This window comes from Otolemur garnettii, unplaced genomic scaffold (assembly GCF_000181295.1).
Source record: "Otolemur garnettii isolate 467f Iridium unplaced genomic scaffold, OtoGar3 scaffold00046, whole genome shotgun sequence".
Lineage (NCBI taxonomy): Eukaryota > Metazoa > Chordata > Mammalia > Primates > Galagidae > Otolemur > Otolemur garnettii.
The window spans coordinates 1,736,356-1,741,894 of NW_003852441.1; positions in this window are offsets into that span (position 1 = coordinate 1,736,356).

The window sequence follows — 5,539 nt, forward strand, 5'->3', positions numbered from 1 at the left end:
TGTTGCCCTGGGTAAAGTGCCATGGTGTCACAACTCACAGCAACATCCAACTCTTGGACTCAAGCAATTCTCTTGCCTCAGCCTCCTAAGTAGCTGGACTACAGGTGCCCACCACAACACCCGGCTATATTTTTGTTGCAGTGTCGTTGTTGTTTTAGCAAGCCCAGGCTGGGCTTGAACCTGCCAACTTCAGTGTATGTGTCCAGTGCCCTACCCACTGAGCTGCGGGTGCCGCCTGAATCTTTGGCTGAGCTGAGGAAGCAGGTGAATCTGCAGAGAAAGGGCCCAGGAAAGTGGCAGGAAGAGCTGCCTGCAGACACACTCTGTGGGAATACCTAATTCCAGGGATAAAGACAATGTCGACCATCTACTCATGAAGGGGAAAAAAATGCTTTTTGCACCTAACTGGCGTTTTCCTCAGGAGGGAGGGTTCAAGAGGTATGATTGCTCCAAGCTAAAGCTCCATTTTCCTCTGTGGAAACAAAGACACTCGGGACAGCTATAGTAACAGCTCAGTGCATAGAACCACACCTCACAGGTAGGAAAAAAATCACAGATCAAACACTCTGGACCCTCAGATACACTAAGCCAACAAGCAAAGGACCTCAAGGTCTGGCTCGGCACTCATAGCTCAGTGGTTATGGCACCAGCCACATACACCAAAGTTGGCAGGTCCAAACCCAGCCCAGGCCAGTTAAAACAACAATGACAACTGCAACAAAAAATAGCTGGGTGTTGTGGCAGGCGCCTGTAGTCCCACCTACTTGGGAGGTTAAGACAAGAGAATCATTTAAGCCCAAGATTTGGAGGTTGCTATGAGCTGTGATGCCACGGCACTCTACCCAGGGCAACATAGCAAGACTCTTATCTCAAAAATAAATAAATAGGGCAGCACCTGTGGCTCAAGGAGTAGGGTGCCAGCCCCACATGCCAGAGGTGGTGGGTTCAAACCCAGCCCTGGCCAATAAATAAATAAATAAATAAATAAAAGAACCCCAAGGTCGCTCTTTCAAGTTCTGGTATCCCAAATCAATGAAACTTCAGTCCTGCCTGTAAACTGTAGGCTTTCTGAGCTTAAACACTTTCCCCTGACTTTGTAATGCCGAATACCTGAAGACGTGTTATGCGGCCGCTAAGGACATGATTTTCAAATGAGAATTTTGCTGTTTTTTCATGTGAAGAACAGACAGGCTTAGTGACTTTAGTATGTTTGTCTTTTGTTTTCCTTCAGAAATCTGTAGTGTTTTCTTGTTTGGCGATCCTCTTTCTGAAGTCTGACCACGCACCTGTTTTGCAGATAACACTTTTCTCTTGTCTAAAATGGATCTGTGTCCGGTCATCTCCCCTTGCTGAAGGGTCCGGCAAGAGGGCCTGCAGGCACTTACCTTCTGGAAACAGGAAAACAATGCATGGGGCTGGTTTATCCCGGCCCTGCCCAGTGAATTTCATGAGGCAATAAAGTTCAGTGTGTTTTTGTTTTCTCTTGCCTGTGCTTGCTGTCTCTGCTTCTGTTTTCTTTTCTTTTCTTTTCTTTTCTTTTCTTTTCTTTTCTTTTCTTTTCTTTGAGATAGAGTGTCCCTCTGTCATCCTAGGTAGAGTGTCATGCTATCATCGTAGCTCACAACAACCTCAAACTCTTGGGCTCAAATGATCCTCCTGCCTCAGCCTCTCAAGTAGCTAGGACTTCAAGTGCCCACCATGATGCTTGACTAGTTTTTCTATTTTTAGTAGAGACGGAGTCTCACTCTTGTTAAGCCTGGTCCCAATCTCCTGAGCTCAAGGGATCCTCCTGCCCTGGCATCCTAGAGTGCTAGGATTATAGATACCTGGCCTGGTGTATTTTATTTAAAAGTAAGAAAAAGAGGGTGGCACCTATGGCTCAAAGGAGTAGGGTGCCAGCCCCATATGCCAGAGGTGGTGGGTTCAAACCCAGCCCTGGCCAAAAAAAAAACCAAGAAAAAAATAAGAAAAAGAAAGTTTAGTATTTCTTCTGAGGGCTTTGTTGTTGCTGTTAAGTCTTTTTGAGTCAGTTTTGGTCATTTATGATAAATGTTTATAGAGTTAACACTGTGGCTCAGTGGGCAGGGCACAGGCCCCATATACTCAGGGCGATGGGTTCGAACTTGGCCCTGGCCAGCTAAAACAACAGTGGCAACTACATCAAAAATAGATGGGCATTGTGGCAGGTGCCTGTAGCCCCAGCATCTAGGGAGGCTGAGGCAAGAGAATCGCCTAGCCCAAGAGCTGGAGGTTGCTGTAAGCTGTGATGCCATGGCACTCTACTGAGGGCAACAAAGTGAAACTCTGTCTCAAAAAAAAAAAAAAAAAAAAAAAAGAAAGAAAAAGAAAAAAAACAAATTGTGGCAATTTTTTTGTAGTTTGTAGTTGTAACAAATCGCCACAAACTTACTAGCTTACAACAATATACATTTACTGGGTCAGTTACCCTGAAAAGAAAATACACCTCCCCATGGGCAGCACCTGTGGCTCAAAGGAGTAGGGCACTGGTCCCATATGCCAGAGGTGGAAGATTCAAATCTAGCCCTGGCCAAAAAAAAAGAAAAAGAAAATACACTTCCCCAAAAAACATCACATGGTCTTCTAAGTAAGAGCATTCATATCTTCAAGGAATAGATCATTCTATCATATTTGAATAATCACAGGGTATAAAAACAGAAAGTCTCGCAACTGATCCCACAACTGATCCCACATGACCTTCACAACTTAAGTTGGTCCAAGACAGTGAGTCCATATACAAATTCGTCTTACCTAAGAGCATAATAGATATATAAATCTTGAGTAAAATATCAATACATTGGCCGGGTGGGGTGGCTCATGCCTGTAATCCCATCAGTCTGGGAGGTGGAGGTGAGTGGATTGCCTGAGGTCACAGGTTCAAGACCAGCCGGAGCCAGAGTGAGTATAGAGCCATCTCTAAAAATAGCCAGGCCTTGGGCGGGTGCCTGTAGTCCCATTGGGAGGCTGAGGGGAGAGCAATGCTTGAGCCCAAGAGTTTGAGGTTGCTGTGAGCTATGATGTCACAGCACTCTACTGAGGGTGACAAAGTGAGACTCTTATTTAAAAAAAAGTAGTGGGGGGCGGAGCCAATATGGCGGACTGCAGCCAGCTTTTTACAGAAGCTCCGGTCCAGAAGGAGGCTGAAAGGACAGAAGTTTAGCAAATTACTTGATGGTTTGGAACAAGGCCAAGAGAGAAGATTGAAGAGCACACTTCAACCTTCCTGAGCTGAGCTGCGACCCCAAAAATACAACCAAAAGGTACAAAATCCACCACCAAGTGGATGGGAGTCCCTTCCCCCACAACAAGGGCTCGCAGTTTACTCCATGCAAACAAGCGAGCAGAGTTCAAACTTCCTCCCACTCTATTCCACGGGAGAGACCCCCTAAAAACTAGACCTCCTACCCCTGCTGGCATGCCACGGCACCCTCCAGCCAGGCATAAAACTGTAAAACTGTATAAATCTGTATATATTCCCCACCTGCAACACTGAACTCCGAGGAGTCTCCACCCACCCACTCCAAGGTCTGGAGGTTTATTACCTATGGAGTCCTGATTCTTGGGCATCTCCTTGAGAGAAGTGGAGGGGAAAGGGCTGGTGCTGTTCTGTGCTGACTGTGGTGTGGGTGTGAGGAGAGGAGAGTCAGCTCAGGGGACGCCAGTGCAGCAGCAGTGGCATCCTGAGCAGCAGGCTGACGCCATTCCAGCCCCATCCCTTTGGGCAAACAGAGGTTCCGGACAGCAGCCACAGGCAGGGCACACATAACTTTCTTGGGTGGAGTGCCAGCCCTCAGGGGGCTAATGCAGCTGAGACAAAGGCAGTGGGCGGGCACAGGCTAGAATTGACACCTAAGTGTAAAACTGAATGCAACCTCTGATTTACAGAGAAATCTAGCTGGACAGAAGCCTAATTTAAACACGCAAGGCCCCCCCTGCTGAACTCAGATTTCTGGCTGATTTTGCCAGGAAAACCCTGGGAGCAGTGGCCTACTGGAGTGAATAGGGCCACAGACCTGGGGGATTATGAGTGACTGGGTGCAAGGTGGGGAAGGAGGTATTAACCTTCCCAGACTAACCCATTTGCCAGGTGGGTCAATTTGCCCTCGCAGAGCACTGGAGCAAGTTATATCTGAACTGCAAGCAGCTCCCAGAGACATTTGAACTCTCCCACCTGAAATGGGTGCTGACTGGGCCAACTGATTTAGATCCCTCAAACCTGGTAGACCACCCAAGGACTGGGCACCCTGAGTGTATGGTTGAGGGAAGGTTTGAACTATATAAAACTGTATATATTCCCCACCTGCAACATTGAACTCTGAGGAGTCCCTACCCACTCACTCCAAGGTTTGGAGGTATGGAGTCCAGATTCTTGGGCATCTCCTTGAGAGAAGTAGAGGGGAAAGGGCTGGTGCTGTTCTGTGCTGACTGTGGTGCGAGTGTGAGGAGAGGAGATCAGCTCAGGGGATGCCAGTGCAGCAACAGTGGCATCCTAAGCAGCAGGCTGACAGCCCCATTCCTTTGGGCAAGCAGAGGTTCTGGACAGCAGCCACAGGCAGGGCGCACATAACTTTCTTGGGTGGAGCGCCAGCCCTCAGGGAGCTAATGCAGCTGAGACAAAGGCAGTGGGCGGGCACAGGCTAGAATTGACACCTGAGTGTAAAGCTGAATGCAACCTCTGATTTACAGAGAAATCTAGCCGGACAGAAGCCTAATTTAAACACGCAAGGCCCCACTGCTGAACTCAGATTTCTGGCTGATTTTGCCAGGCAAACCCCGGGAGCAGTGGCCTACTGGACTGAATAGGGTCATGGACCTGGGGGACTATGAGTGACTGGGTGTAGGTGGGGAAGGAGGTATTAACCTTCCCAGACTAACCGAGTTGCCGAGTGGGTCCCTTTGCCCTCACGGAGTGGGGTGGGCCCCAAAACTGCTTGCTAGAGTCACACACCTCACGGGCAGCAGGCTCCCGCTCAGGGCAGACCCAGTACCACTCGCTAGTGCCACAGGCGACCTGCAGGCAGAGGTGGAGAAATCCTCCATTCCAGGTAGACCCAAAACAGCCTGCAAGAGACACACACCCCCCACGGGGGCCAGGGGAGGTGTTCCCCGCTCCAGGCTCCCAAGCTGGGTGGGCCTAGAACTGCTTGCTAGAGCCACACTTGCCCTGCAGGTGGTGATGGAGGGGTCTACCACTATTGGAAGGCCCAGAACTGTTTGCTAGAGCCACATACGTCCCTCTGACAGAGGTAGAGGAGTTCCCCACTCTGGGCTCCCGCACTGGGAGGGCACAGATTGACTTGTTAGCACCCCACACATCCAACAGGTGATGGCGAAGTTGTCCCCCTCTTCCCCCCAGCTACTCTGGTGGGGCTGAACTAGGACTGATCTGGTCGCTCACGTACCCTGCGCTACCGCTGCCATTCCCCTACCCCCTGGCTGCTCCAGGGTGCTGAACTAGGACTGATCTAGCCACTACAGTTCCCCTGTTCCACCAGTTGCCCCAGAGGGGCTGAACTGGGAC